A 16,071-nucleotide genomic window follows, 5' to 3' on the forward strand; every position below is an offset into this window, starting at 1 on the left:
AGGCAGGACAAGACTCCCCATGTGTTTGTTTTAGCTAGCACTGCGGCCCTACTTTTGCATGGAAATCTAATCGCAAGCGTTCCAACTGGAAGAAAGAACAGTGTACAGAAACAGTGTTTTAGCTTCCGAAGACCTCCCTGTGCGTGGAAGCCGTTTAGGGTGTAGTGTGGATGAGAGTCACGGGACTTGTTCCATTTTGTAAAATCGGGGTAGAGACAGGCCCGTACAAATGGCAGCTCACCAATCAAATCATGGTTATGGGGCTAGTAGCATTGCCCAGGGGGTGCGTGCAGCCTGAAAGCCAGCCACCTAACTCGAAGGAAAAACTCGGTACAGAATCCGTGCTTATTGAAAACAGCCGCTCCTGAGGGTGGAAGCATTTTGTTGTGTGCATGCCTGAGAGCACTGCAAGGGAGTCCAAAGCTCATTACGAGTGAGACTCAGGCCCCAGCAAAGGCAAGACAAGACTCCCGGTGTGTTTCATTTAGCTAGCACAGCGGCCCTACTTTTGCATAGAAGTCGAATCGCTAGAATTCTAACTCGAAGAAACAAGAGTGTACAGAAACACTGTTTTATCTTCCGACGACCTCTCTGTGGGAGGAAGCCGTTTAGGGTGTACTGTGGGTGAGAGCCTGGGGATGAGTTCCATTTCGTAAAATCGGGGTAGAGACAGGCCGGTACAGAAGGCAGCTCACAAATCACATCATGGTTATGGGGCTAGTAGCGTTGCCCCAGGGGAGCGTGCAGGCTGAAATTCAGCCACCTACCTCGAAGGAAAAACTCGCTAGAGAATCCGTGCTTCAGCAAAAAGAGCCGCTCCGGAGGGTGGAAGCATTTTGTTGTGTGCGTGCGTGAGAGCACTGCCAGGGAGTCTAAAGCTCTTACGAATGAGACTCAGGCCCCACCAAAAGGCAGGACAAGACTCCCGGTGTGTTTGACCTAGCATGCACTGCGGCCCTACTTTTGCATTGAAGTCTAATCGGTAGGGTTCTAACTCGAAGAAACAACAGTGTACAGAAACAGGGTTTTAGCTTCCGACGACCTCTCTGTGGGAGGAAGCCGTTTAGGGTGTACTGTGTGTGAGAGCCTGGGGATGGGTTCCATTTCGTAAAATCGGGGTAGAGACAGGCCGGAACAGAAGGCAGCTCACAAATCACATCATGTTTATGGGGCTAGGAGCGTGGCCACGGGGGAGCGTGCAGGCTGAAAGTCAGCCACCTAACACGAAGGAAACCTCGGTAGAGAATCCGTGCTTCAGCGACAACAGCCGCTACTGAGGGCGGAAGCATTTTGTTGTGTGCGTGCGTGAGAGCACTGAAAGGGATTCCAAACCTTTTCACGAGTGAAACTCAGGCCCCAGCAAAAGGCAGAACAACACTCCCCATGTGTTTGACTAAGCTAGCACAGCGGCCCTACTTTTGCATTGAAGTCTAATCAGTAGGGTTCTACTCGAACAAACAACAGTGTCCAGAAACAGGGTTTTAGCTTCCAATGACCTCTCTGTGGGAGGAAGAAGTTTCGGGTTTAGTTTGGGTGAGAGCCACAGGACTGGTTCCACTTCGGAAAATCGGGGTAGAGACAGGTCGGTACAGAAGGCAGCTCACAAATCACATCATGGTTATGGGGCTAGTAGCATTGCCCCGGGTTGTGCGTGGAGGCTGAAAGCCAGCCACCTAACTCGAAGGAAAAACTCGGTAGAGGATCTGTGCTTCATTGAAAACAGCCCCTCCTGAGGGTGGAAGCATTTTGTTGTGCGCATGCCTGAGAGCACTGCAAGGGAGTCCAAAGCTCTTTACGCGTGAGACTCAGGCCCCATCAAAGGCAAGACAAGACTCCCGGTGTGTTTCATTTAGCTAGCACAGTGGCCCTACTTTTGCATGGAAGTCTAATCGCTAGCATTCTAACTCGAAGACCCAACAGGGTACAGAAACAGTGTTTTAGCTTCCGACGACCTCTCTGTGGGAGGAAGCAGTTTAGGGTGTAGTGTGGGTGAGAGTCACGGGACTGGTGCCATTTCGTAAAATCGGGGTAGAGACAGGCCCGTACAAATGGCAGCTCACAAATCAAATCATGGTTATGGGGCTAGTAGCGTTGCCCCCGCGGAGTGCGCAGGCTGATATTCAGCCACCCATCTCGAAGGAAAAACTCGGTAGAGAATCTGTGCTTCATTGAAAACAGCCGCTCCTGAGGGTGGAATCCTTTAGTTGTGTGCGTGGGTGCGAGCACTGCAAGGGAGTACGAAGCTTTTTACGAGCGCGACTCAGGCCCCAGCCAAAGGCAGGACAAGACTCCCCATGTGTTTGTTTTAGCTAGCACTGCGGCCCTACTTTTGCATGGAAATCTAATCGCAAGCGTTCCAACTGGAAGAAAGAACAGTGTACAGAAACAGTGTTTTAGCTTCCGAAGACCTCCCTGTGCGTGGAAGCCGTTTAGGGTGTAGTGTGGATGAGAGTCACGGGACTTGTTCCATTTTGTAAAATCGGGGTAGAGACAGGCCCGTACAAATGGCAGCTCACCAATCAAATCATGGTTATGGGGCTAGTAGCATTGCCCAGGGGGTGCGTGCAGCCTGAAAGCCAGCCACCTAACTCGAAGGAAAAACTCGGTACAGAATCCGTGCTTATTGAAAACAGCCGCTCCTGAGGGTGGAAGCATTTTGTTGTGTGCATGCCTGAGAGCACTGCAAGGGAGTCCAAAGCTCATTACGAGTGAGACTCAGGCCCCAGCAAAGGCAAGACAAGACTCCCGGTGTGTTTCATTTAGCTAGCACAGCGGCCCTACTTTTGCATAGAAGTCGAATCGCTAGAATTCTAACTCGAAGAAACAAGAGTGTACAGAAACACTGTTTTATCTTCCGACGACCTCTCTGTGGGAGGAAGCCGTTTAGGGTGTACTGTGGGTGAGAGCCTGGGGATGAGTTCCATTTCGTAAAATCGGGGTAGAGACAGGCCGGTACAGAAGGCAGCTCACAAATCACATCATGGTTATGGGGCTAGTAGCGTTGCCCCAGGGGAGCGTGCAGGCTGAAATTCAGCCACCTACCTCGAAGGAAAAACTCGCTAGAGAATCCGTGCTTCAGCAAAAAGAGCCGCTCCGGAGGGTGGAAGCATTTTGTTGTGTGCGTGCGTGAGAGCACTGCCAGGGAGTCTAAAGCTCTTACGAATGAGACTCAGGCCCCACCAAAAGGCAGGACAAGACTCCCGGTGTGTTTGACCTAGCATGCACTGCGGCCCTACTTTTGCATTGAAGTCTAATCGGTAGGGTTCTAACTCGAAGAAACAACAGTGTACAGAAACAGGGTTTTAGCTTCCGACGACCTCTCTGTGGGAGGAAGCCGTTTAGGGTGTACTGTGTGTGAGAGCCTGGGGATGGGTTCCATTTCGTAAAATCGGGGTAGAGACAGGCCGGAACAGAAGGCAGCTCACAAATCACATCATGTTTATGGGGCTAGGAGCGTGGCCACGGGGGAGCGTGCAGGCTGAAAGTCAGCCACCTAACACGAAGGAAACCTCGGTAGAGAATCCGTGCTTCAGCGACAACAGCCGCTACTGAGGGCGGAAGCATTTTGTTGTGTGCGTGCGTGAGAGCACTGAAAGGGATTCCAAACCTTTTCACGAGTGAAACTCAGGCCCCAGCAAAAGGCAGAACAACACTCCCCATGTGTTTGACTAAGCTAGCACAGCGGCCCTACTTTTGCATTGAAGTCTAATCAGTAGGGTTCTACTCGAACAAACAACAGTGTCCAGAAACAGGGTTTTAGCTTCCAATGACCTCTCTGTGGGAGGAAGAAGTTTCGGGTTTAGTTTGGGTGAGAGCCACAGGACTGGTTCCACTTCGGAAAATCGGGGTAGAGACAGGTCGGTACAGAAGGCAGCTCACAAATCACATCATGGTTATGGGGCTAGTAGCATTGCCCCGGGTTGTGCGTGGAGGCTGAAAGCCAGCCACCTAACTCGAAGGAAAAACTCGGTAGAGGATCTGTGCTTCATTGAAAACAGCCCCTCCTGAGGGTGGAAGCATTTTGTTGTGCGCATGCCTGAGAGCACTGCAAGGGAGTCCAAAGCTCTTTACGCGTGAGACTCAGGCCCCATCAAAGGCAAGACAAGACTCCCGGTGTGTTTCATTTAGCTAGCACAGTGGCCCTACTTTTGCATGGAAGTCTAATCGCTAGCATTCTAACTCGAAGACCCAACAGGGTACAGAAACAGTGTTTTAGCTTCCGACGACCTCTCTGTGGGAGGAAGCAGTTTAGGGTGTAGTGTGGGTGAGAGTCACGGGACTGGTGCCATTTCGTAAAATCGGGGTAGAGACAGGCCCGTACAAATGGCAGCTCACAAATCAAATCATGGTTATGGGGCTAGTAGCGTTGCCCCCGCGGAGTGCGCAGGCTGATATTCAGCCACCCATCTCGAAGGAAAAACTCGGTAGAGAATCTGTGCTTCATTGAAAACAGCCGCTCCTGAGGGTGGAATCCTTTAGTTGTGTGCGTGGGTGCGAGCACTGCAAGGGAGTACGAAGCTTTTTACGAGCGCGACTCAGGCCCCAGCCAAAGGCAGGACAAGACTCCCCATGTGTTTGTTTTAGCTAGCACTGCGGCCCTACTTTTGCATGGAAATCTAATCGCAAGCGTTCCAACTGGAAGAAAGAACAGTGTACAGAAACAGTGTTTTAGCTTCCGAAGACCTCCCTGTGCGTGGAAGCCGTTTAGGGTGTAGTGTGGATGAGAGTCACGGGACTTGTTCCATTTTGTAAAATCGGGGTAGAGACAGGCCCGTACAAATGGCAGCTCACCAATCAAATCATGGTTATGGGGCTAGTAGCATTGCCCAGGGGGTGCGTGCAGCCTGAAAGCCAGCCACCTAACTCGAAGGAAAAACTCGGTACAGAATCCGTGCTTATTGAAAACAGCCGCTCCTGAGGGTGGAAGCATTTTGTTGTGTGCATGCCTGAGAGCACTGCAAGGGAGTCCAAAGCTCATTACGAGTGAGACTCAGGCCCCAGCAAAGGCAAGACAAGACTCCCGGTGTGTTTCATTTAGCTAGCACAGCGGCCCTACTTTTGCATAGAAGTCGAATCGCTAGAATTCTAACTCGAAGAAACAAGAGTGTACAGAAACACTGTTTTATCTTCCGACGACCTCTCTGTGGGAGGAAGCCGTTTAGGGTGTACTGTGGGTGAGAGCCTGGGGATGAGTTCCATTTCGTAAAATCGGGGTAGAGACAGGCCGGTACAGAAGGCAGCTCACAAATCACATCATGGTTATGGGGCTAGTAGCGTTGCCCCAGGGGAGCGTGCAGGCTGAAATTCAGCCACCTACCTCGAAGGAAAAACTCGCTAGAGAATCCGTGCTTCAGCAAAAACAGCCGCTCCGGAGGGTGGAAGCATTTTGTTGTGTGCGTGCGTGAGAGCACTGCCAGGGAGTCTAAAGCTCTTACGAATGAGACTCAGGCCCCACCAAAAGGCAGGACAAGACTCCCGGTGTGTTTGACCTAGCATGCACTGCGGCCCTACTTTTGCATTGAAGTCTAATCGGTAGGGTTCTAACTCGAAGAAACAACAGTGTACAGAAACAGGGTTTTAGCTTCCGACGACCTCTCTGTGGGAGGAAGCCGTTTAGGGTGTACTGTGTGTGAGAGCCTGGGGATGGGTTCCATTTCGTAAAATCGGGGTAGAGACAGGCCGGAACAGAAGGCAGCTCACAAATCACATCATGTTTATGGGGCTAGGAGCGTGGCCACGGGGGAGCGTGCAGGCTGAAAGTCAGCCACCTAACACGAAGGAAACCTCGGTAGAGAATCCGTGCTTCAGCGACAACAGCCGCTACTGAGGGCGGAAGCATTTTGTTGTGTGCGTGCGTGAGAGCACTGAAAGGGATTCCAAACCTTTTCACGAGTGAAACTCAGGCCCCAGCAAAAGGCAGAACAACACTCCCCATGTGTTTGACTAAGCTAGCACAGCGGCCCTACTTTTGCATTGAAGTCTAATCAGTAGGGTTCTACTCGAACAAACAACAGTGTCCAGAAACAGGGTTTTAGCTTCCAATGACCTCTCTGTGGGAGGAAGAAGTTTCGGGTTTAGTTTGGGTGAGAGCCACAGGACTGGTTCCACTTCGGAAAATCGGGGTAGAGACAGGTCGGTACAGAAGGCAGCTCACAAATCACATCATGGTTATGGGGCTAGTAGCATTGCCCCGGGTTGTGCGTGGAGGCTGAAAGCCAGCCACCTAACTCGAAGGAAAAACTCGGTAGAGGATCTGTGCTTCATTGAAAACAGCCCCTCCTGAGGGTGGAAGCATTTTGTTGTGCGCATGCCTGAGAGCACTGCAAGGGAGTCCAAAGCTCTTTACGCGTGAGACTCAGGCCCCATCAAAGGCAAGACAAGACTCCCGGTGTGTTTCATTTAGCTAGCACAGTGGCCCTACTTTTGCATGGAAGTCTAATCGCTAGCATTCTAACTCGAAGACCCAACAGGGTACAGAAACAGTGTTTTAGCTTCCGACGACCTCTCTGTGGGAGGAAGCAGTTTAGGGTGTAGTGTGGGTGAGAGTCACGGGACTGGTGCCATTTCGTAAAATCGGGGTAGAGACAGGCCCGTACAAATGGCAGCTCACAAATCAAATCATGGTTATGGGGCTAGTAGCGTTGCCCCCGCGGAGTGCGCAGGCTGATATTCAGCCACCCATCTCGAAGGAAAAACTCGGTAGAGAATCTGTGCTTCATTGAAAACAGCCGCTCCTGAGGGTGGAATCCTTTAGTTGTGTGCGTGGGTGCGAGCACTGCAAGGGAGTACGAAGCTTTTTACGAGCGCGACTCAGGCCCCAGCCAAAGGCAGGACAAGACTCCCCATGTGTTTGTTTTAGCTAGCACTGCGGCCCTACTTTTGCATGGAAATCTAATCGCAAGCGTTCCAACTGGAAGAAAGAACAGTGTACAGAAACAGTGTTTTAGCTTCCGAAGACCTCCCTGTGCGTGGAAGCCGTTTAGGGTGTAGTGTGGATGAGAGTCACGGGACTTGTTCCATTTTGTAAAATCGGGGTAGAGACAGGCCCGTACAAATGGCAGCTCACCAATCAAATCATGGTTATGGGGCTAGTAGCATTGCCCAGGGGGTGCGTGCAGCCTGAAAGCCAGCCACCTAACTCGAAGGAAAAACTCGGTACAGAATCCGTGCTTATTGAAAACAGCCGCTCCTGAGGGTGGAAGCATTTTGTTGTGTGCATGCCTGAGAGCACTGCAAGGGAGTCCAAAGCTCATTACGAGTGAGACTCAGGCCCCAGCAAAGGCAAGACAAGACTCCCGGTGTGTTTCATTTAGCTAGCACAGCGGCCCTACTTTTGCATAGAAGTCGAATCGCTAGAATTCTAACTCGAAGAAACAAGAGTGTACAGAAACACTGTTTTATCTTCCGACGACCTCTCTGTGGGAGGAAGCCGTTTAGGGTGTACTGTGGGTGAGAGCCTGGGGATGAGTTCCATTTCGTAAAATCGGGGTAGAGACAGGCCGGTACAGAAGGCAGCTCACAAATCACATCATGGTTATGGGGCTAGTAGCGTTGCCCCAGGGGAGCGTGCAGGCTGAAATTCAGCCACCTACCTCGAAGGAAAAACTCGCTAGAGAATCCGTGCTTCAGCAAAAAGAGCCGCTCCGGAGGGTGGAAGCATTTTGTTGTGTGCGTGCGTGAGAGCACTGCCAGGGAGTCTAAAGCTCTTACGAATGAGACTCAGGCCCCACCAAAAGGCAGGACAAGACTCCCGGTGTGTTTGACCTAGCATGCACTGCGGCCCTACTTTTGCATTGAAGTCTAATCGGTAGGGTTCTAACTCGAACAAACAACAGTGTACAGAAACAGGGTTTTAGCTTCCGACGACCTCTCTGTGGGAGGAAGCCGTTTAGGGTGTACTGTGTGTGAGAGCCTGGGGATGGGTTCCATTTCGTAAAATCGGGGTAGAGACAGGCCGGAACAGAAGGCAGCTCACAAATCACATCATGTTTATGGGGCTAGGAGCGTGGCCACGGGGGAGCGTGCAGGCTGAAAGTCAGCCACCTAACACGAAGGAAACCTCGGTAGAGAATCCGTGCTTCAGCGACAACAGCCGCTACTGAGGGCGGAAGCATTTTGTTGTGTGCGTGCGTGAGAGCACTGAAAGGGATTCCAAACCTTTTCACGAGTGAAACTCAGGCCCCAGCAAAAGGCAGAACAACACTCCCCATGTGTTTGACTAAGCTAGCACAGCGGCCCTACTTTTGCATTGAAGTCTAATCAGTAGGGTTCTACTCGAACAAACAACAGTGTCCAGAAACAGGGTTTTAGCTTCCAATGACCTCTCTGTGGGAGGAAGAAGTTTCGGGTTTAGTTTGGGTGAGAGCCACAGGACTGGTTCCACTTCGGAAAATCGGGGTAGAGACAGGTCGGTACAGAAGGCAGCTCACAAATCACATCATGGTTATGGGGCTAGTAGCATTGCCCCGGGTTGTGCGTGGAGGCTGAAAGCCAGCCACCTAACTCGAAGGAAAAACTCGGTAGAGGATCTGTGCTTCATTGAAAACAGCCCCTCCTGAGGGTGGAAGCATTTTGTTGTGCGCATGCCTGAGAGCACTGCAAGGGAGTCCAAAGCTCTTTACGCGTGAGACTCAGGCCCCATCAAAGGCAAGACAAGACTCCCGGTGTGTTTCATTTAGCTAGCACAGTGGCCCTACTTTTGCATGGAAGTCTAATCGCTAGCATTCTAACTCGAAGACCCAACAGGGTACAGAAACAGTGTTTTAGCTTCCGACGACCTCTCTGTGGGAGGAAGCAGTTTAGGGTGTAGTGTGGGTGAGAGTCACGGGACTGGTGCCATTTCGTAAAATCGGGGTAGAGACAGGCCCGTACAAATGGCAGCTCACAAATCAAATCATGGTTATGGGGCTAGTAGCGTTGCCCCCGCGGAGTGCGCAGGCTGATATTCAGCCACCCATCTCGAAGGAAAAACTCGGTAGAGAATCTGTGCTTCATTGAAAACAGCCGCTCCTGAGGGTGGAATCCTTTAGTTGTGTGCGTGGGTGCGAGCACTGCAAGGGAGTACGAAGCTTTTTACGAGCGCGACTCAGGCCCCAGCCAAAGGCAGGACAAGACTCCCCATGTGTTTGTTTTAGCTAGCACTGCGGCCCTACTTTTGCATGGAAATCTAATCGCAAGCGTTCCAACTGGAAGAAAGAACAGTGTACAGAAACAGTGTTTTAGCTTCCGAAGACCTCCCTGTGCGTGGAAGCCGTTTAGGGTGTAGTGTGGATGAGAGTCACGGGACTTGTTCCATTTTGTAAAATCGGGGTAGAGACAGGCCCGTACAAATGGCAGCTCACCAATCAAATCATGGTTATGGGGCTAGTAGCATTGCCCAGGGGGTGCGTGCAGCCTGAAAGCCAGCCACCTAACTCGAAGGAAAAACTCGGTACAGAATCCGTGCTTATTGAAAACAGCCGCTCCTGAGGGTGGAAGCATTTTGTTGTGTGCATGCCTGAGAGCACTGCAAGGGAGTCCAAAGCTCATTACGAGTGAGACTCAGGCCCCAGCAAAGGCAAGACAAGACTCCCGGTGTGTTTCATTTAGCTAGCACAGCGGCCCTACTTTTGCATAGAAGTCGAATCGCTAGAATTCTAACTCGAAGAAACAAGAGTGTACAGAAACACTGTTTTATCTTCCGACGACCTCTCTGTGGGAGGAAGCCGTTTAGGGTGTACTGTGGGTGAGAGCCTGGGGATGAGTTCCATTTCGTAAAATCGGGGTAGAGACAGGCCGGTACAGAAGGCAGCTCACAAATCACATCATGGTTATGGGGCTAGTAGCGTTGCCCCAGGGGAGCGTGCAGGCTGAAATTCAGCCACCTACCTCGAAGGAAAAACTCGCTAGAGAATCCGTGCTTCAGCAAAAAGAGCCGCTCCGGAGGGTGGAAGCATTTTGTTGTGTGCGTGCGTGAGAGCACTGCCAGGGAGTCTAAAGCTCTTACGAATGAGACTCAGGCCCCACCAAAAGGCAGGACAAGACTCCCGGTGTGTTTGACCTAGCATGCACTGCGGCCCTACTTTTGCATTGAAGTCTAATCGGTAGGGTTCTAACTCGAAGAAACAACAGTGTACAGAAACAGGGTTTTAGCTTCCGACGACCTCTCTGTGGGAGGAAGCCGTTTAGGGTGTACTGTGTGTGAGAGCCTGGGGATGGGTTCCATTTCGTAAAATCGGGGTAGAGACAGGCCGGAACAGAAGGCAGCTCACAAATCACATCATGTTTATGGGGCTAGGAGCGTGGCCACGGGGGAGCGTGCAGGCTGAAAGTCAGCCACCTAACACGAAGGAAACCTCGGTAGAGAATCCGTGCTTCAGCGACAACAGCCGCTACTGAGGGCGGAAGCATTTTGTTGTGTGCGTGCGTGAGAGCACTGAAAGGGATTCCAAACCTTTTCACGAGTGAAACTCAGGCCCCAGCAAAAGGCAGAACAACACTCCCCATGTGTTTGACTAAGCTAGCACAGCGGCCCTACTTTTGCATTGAAGTCTAATCAGTAGGGTTCTACTCGAACAAACAACAGTGTCCAGAAACAGGGTTTTAGCTTCCAATGACCTCTCTGTGGGAGGAAGAAGTTTCGGGTTTAGTTTGGGTGAGAGCCACAGGACTGGTTCCACTTCGGAAAATCGGGGTAGAGACAGGTCGGTACAGAAGGCAGCTCACAAATCACATCATGGTTATGGGGCTAGTAGCATTGCCCCGGGTTGTGCGTGGAGGCTGAAAGCCAGCCACCTAACTCGAAGGAAAAACTCGGTAGAGGATCTGTGCTTCATTGAAAACAGCCCCTCCTGAGGGTGGAAGCATTTTGTTGTGCGCATGCCTGAGAGCACTGCAAGGGAGTCCAAAGCTCTTTACGCGTGAGACTCAGGCCCCATCAAAGGCAAGACAAGACTCCCGGTGTGTTTCATTTAGCTAGCACAGTGGCCCTACTTTTGCATGGAAGTCTAATCGCTAGCATTCTAACTCGAAGACCCAACAGGGTACAGAAACAGTGTTTTAGCTTCCGACGACCTCTCTGTGGGAGGAAGCAGTTTAGGGTGTAGTGTGGGTGAGAGTCACGGGACTGGTGCCATTTCGTAAAATCGGGGTAGAGACAGGCCCGTACAAATGGCAGCTCACAAATCAAATCATGGTTATGGGGCTAGTAGCGTTGCCCCCGCGGAGTGCGCAGGCTGATATTCAGCCACCCATCTCGAAGGAAAAACTCGGTAGAGAATCTGTGCTTCATTGAAAACAGCCGCTCCTGAGGGTGGAATCCTTTAGTTGTGTGCGTGGGTGCGAGCACTGCAAGGGAGTACGAAGCTTTTTACGAGCGCGACTCAGGCCCCAGCCAAAGGCAGGACAAGACTCCCCATGTGTTTGTTTTAGCTAGCACTGCGGCCCTACTTTTGCATGGAAATCTAATCGCAAGCGTTCCAACTGGAAGAAAGAACAGTGTACAGAAACAGTGTTTTAGCTTCCGAAGACCTCCCTGTGCGTGGAAGCCGTTTAGGGTGTAGTGTGGATGAGAGTCACGGGACTTGTTCCATTTTGTAAAATCGGGGTAGAGACAGGCCCGTACAAATGGCAGCTCACCAATCAAATCATGGTTATGGGGCTAGTAGCATTGCCCAGGGGGTGCGTGCAGCCTGAAAGCCAGCCACCTAACTCGAAGGAAAAACTCGGTACAGAATCCGTGCTTATTGAAAACAGCCGCTCCTGAGGGTGGAAGCATTTTGTTGTGTGCATGCCTGAGAGCACTGCAAGGGAGTCCAAAGCTCATTACGAGTGAGACTCAGGCCCCAGCAAAGGCAAGACAAGACTCCCGGTGTGTTTCATTTAGCTAGCACAGCGGCCCTACTTTTGCATAGAAGTCGAATCGCTAGAATTCTAACTCGAAGAAACAAGAGTGTACAGAAACACTGTTTTATCTTCCGACGACCTCTCTGTGGGAGGAAGCCGTTTAGGGTGTACTGTGGGTGAGAGCCTGGGGATGAGTTCCATTTCGTAAAATCGGGGTAGAGACAGGCCGGTACAGAAGGCAGCTCACAAATCACATCATGGTTATGGGGCTAGTAGCGGTGCCCCAGGGGAGCGTGCAGGCTGAAATTCAGCCACCTACCTCGAAGGAAAAACTCGCTAGAGAATCCGTGCTTCAGCAAAAAGAGCCGCTCCGGAGGGTGGAAGCATTTTGTTGTGTGCGTGCGTGAGAGCACTGCCAGGGAGTCTAAAGCTCTTACGAATGAGACTCAGGCCCCACCAAAAGGCAGGACAAGACTCCCGGTGTGTTTGACCTAGCATGCACTGCGGCCCTACTTTTGCATTGAAGTCTAATCGGTAGGGTTCTAACTCGAAGAAACAACAGTGTACAGAAACAGGGTTTTAGCTTCCGACGACCTCTCTGTGGGAGGAAGCCGTTTAGGGTGTACTGTGTGTGAGAGCCTGGGGATGGGTTCCATTTCGTAAAATCGGGGTAGAGACAGGCCGGAACAGAAGGCAGCTCACAAATCACATCATGTTTATGGGGCTAGGAGCGTGGCCACGGGGGAGCGTGCAGGCTGAAAGTCAGCCACCTAACACGAAGGAAACCTCGGTAGAGAATCCGTGCTTCAGCGACAACAGCCGCTACTGAGGGCGGAAGCATTTTGTTGTGTGCGTGCGTGAGAGCACTGAAAGGGATTCCAAACCTTTTCACGAGTGAAACTCAGGCCCCAGCAAAAGGCAGAACAACACTCCCCATGTGTTTGACTAAGCTAGCACAGCGGCCCTACTTTTGCATTGAAGTCTAATCAGTAGGGTTCTACTCGAACAAACAACAGTGTCCAGAAACAGGGTTTTAGCTTCCAATGACCTCTCTGTGGGAGGAAGAAGTTTCGGGTTTAGTTTGGGTGAGAGCCACAGGACTGGTTCCACTTCGGAAAATCGGGGTAGAGACAGGTCGGTACAGAAGGCAGCTCACAAATCACATCATGGTTATGGGGCTAGTAGCATTGCCCCGGGTTGTGCGTGGAGGCTGAAAGCCAGCCACCTAACTCGAAGGAAAAACTCGGTAGAGGATCTGTGCTTCATTGAAAACAGCCCCTCCTGAGGGTGGAAGCATTTTGTTGTGTGCATGCCTGAGAGCACTGCAAGGGAGTCCAAAGCTCTTTACGCGTGAGACTCAGGCCCCATCAAAGGCAAGACAAGACTCCCGGTGTGTTTCATTTAGCTAGCACAGCGGCCCTACTTTTGCATGGAAGTCTAATCGCTAGCATTCTAACTCGAAGACCCAACAGGGTACAGAAACAGTGTTTTAGCTTCCGACGACCTCTCTGTGGGAGGAAGCAGTTTAGGGTGTAGTGTGGGTGAGAGTCACGGGACTGGTGCCATTTCGTAAAATCGGGGTAGAGACAGGCCCGTACAAATGGCAGCTCACAAATCAAATCATGGTTATGGGGCTAGTAGCGTTGCCCCCGCGGAGTGCGCAGGCTGATATTCAGCCACCCATCTCGAAGGAAAAACTCGGTAGAGAATCTGTGCTTCATTGAAAACAGCCGCTCCTGAGGGTGGAATCCTTTAGTTGTGTGCGTGGGTGCGAGCACTGCAAGGGAGTACGAAGCTTTTTACGAGCGCGACTCAGGCCCCAGCCAAAGGCAGGACAAGACTCCCCATGTGTTTGTTTTAGCTAGCACTGCGGCCCTACTTTTGCATGGAAATCTAATCGCAAGCGTTCCAACTGGAAGAAAGAACAGTGTACAGAAACAGTGTTTTAGCTTCCGAAGACCTCCCTGTGCGTGGAAGCCGTTTAGGGTGTAGTGTGGATGAGAGTCACGGGACTTGTTCCATTTTGTAAAATCGGGGTAGAGACAGGCCCGTACAAATGGCAGCTCACCAATCAAATCATGGTTATGGGGCTAGTAGCATTGCCCAGGGGGTGCGTGCAGCCTGAAAGCCAGCCACCTAACTCGAAGGAAAAACTCGGTACAGAATCCGTGCTTATTGAAAACAGCCGCTCCTGAGGGTGGAAGCATTTTGTTGTGTGCATGCCTGAGAGCACTGCAAGGGAGTCCAAAGCTCATTACGAGTGAGACTCAGGCCCCAGCAAAGGCAAGACAAGACTCCCGGTGTGTTTCATTTAGCTAGCACAGCGGCCCTACTTTTGCATAGAAGTCGAATCGCTAGAATTCTAACTCGAAGAAACAAGAGTGTACAGAAACACTGTTTTATCTTCCGACGACCTCTCTGTGGGAGGAAGCCGTTTAGGGTGTACTGTGGGTGAGAGCCTGGGGATGAGTTCCATTTCGTAAAATCGGGGTAGAGACAGGCCGGTACAGAAGGCAGCTCACAAATCACATCATGGTTATGGGGCTAGTAGCGGTGCCCCAGGGGAGCGTGCAGGCTGAAATTCAGCCACCTACCTCGAAGGAAAAACTCGCTAGAGAATCCGTGCTTCAGCAAAAAGAGCCGCTCCGGAGGGTGGAAGTATTTTGTTGTGTGCGTGCGTGAGAGCACTGCCAGGGAGTCTAAAGCTCTTACGAATGAGACTCAGGCCCCACCAAAAGGCAGGACAAGACTCCCGGTGTGTTTGACCTAGCATGCACTGCGGCCCTACTTTTGCATTGAAGTCTAATCGGTAGGGTTCTAACTCGAACAAACAACAGTGTACAGAAACAGGGTTTTAGCTTCCGACGACCTCTCTGTGGGAGGAAGCCGTTTAGGGTGTACTGTGTGTGAGAGCCTGGGGATGGGTTCCATTTCGTAAAATCGGGGTAGAGACAGGCCGGAACAGAAGGCAGCTCACAAATCACATCATGTTTATGGGGCTAGGAGCGTGGCCACGGGGGAGCGTGCAGGCTGAAAGTCAGCCACCTAACACGAAGGAAACCTCGGTAGAGAATCCGTGCTTCAGCGACAACAGCCGCTACTGAGGGCGGAAGCATTTTGTTGTGTGCGTGCGTGAGAGCACTGAAAGGGATTCCAAACCTTTTCACGAGTGAAACTCAGGCCCCAGCAAAAGGCAGAACAACACTCCCCATGTGTTTGACTAAGCTAGCACAGCGGCCCTACTTTTGCATTGAAGTCTAATCAGTAGGGTTCTACTCGAACAAACAACAGTGTCCAGAAACAGGGTTTTAGCTTCCAATGACCTCTCTGTGGGAGGAAGAAGTTTCGGGTTTAGTTTGGGTGAGAGCCACAGGACTGGTTCCACTTCGGAAAATCGGGGTAGAGACAGGTCGGTACAGAAGGCAGCTCACAAATCACATCATGGTTATGGGGCTAGTAGCATTGCCCCGGGTTGTGCGTGGAGGCTGAAAGCCAGCCACCTAACTCGAAGGAAAAACTCGGTAGAGGATCTGTGCTTCATTGAAAACAGCCCCTCCTGAGGGTGGAAGCATTTTGTTGTGCGCATGCCTGAGAGCACTGCAAGGGAGTCCAAAGCTCTTTACGCGTGAGACTCAGGCCCCATCAAAGGCAAGACAAGACTCCCGGTGTGTTTCATTTAGCTAGCACAGTGGCCCTACTTTTGCATGGAAGTCTAATCGCTAGCATTCTAACTCGAAGAACCAACAGGGTACAGAAACAGTGTTTTAGCTTCCGACGACCTCTCTGTGGGAGGAAGCAGTTTAGGGTGTAGTGTGGGTGAGAGTCACGGGACTGGTGCCATTTCGTAAAATCGGGGTAGAGACAGGCCCGTACAAATGGCAGCTCACAAATCAAATCATGGTTATGGGGCTAGGAGCGTTGCCCCCGCGGAGTGCGCAGGCTGATATTCAGCCACCCATCTCGAAGGAAAAACTCGGTAGAGAATCTGTGCTTCATTGAAAACAGCCGCTCCTGAGGGTGGAATCCTTTAGTTGTGTGCGTGGGTGCGAGCACTGCAAGGGTGTCCGAAGCTTTTTACGAGCGCGACTCAGGCCCCAGCCAAAGGCAGGACAAGACTCCCCATGGGTTTGTTTTAGCTAGCACTGCGGCCCTACTTTTGCATGGAAATCTAATCGCAAGCGTTCCAACTGGAAGAAAGAACAGTGTACAGAAACAGTGTTTTAGCTTCCGAAGACCTCCCTGTGCGTG

Source organism: Halichoerus grypus, chromosome X (genome assembly GCF_964656455.1).
Source record: "Halichoerus grypus chromosome X, mHalGry1.hap1.1, whole genome shotgun sequence".
NCBI lineage: Eukaryota > Metazoa > Chordata > Mammalia > Carnivora > Phocidae > Halichoerus > Halichoerus grypus.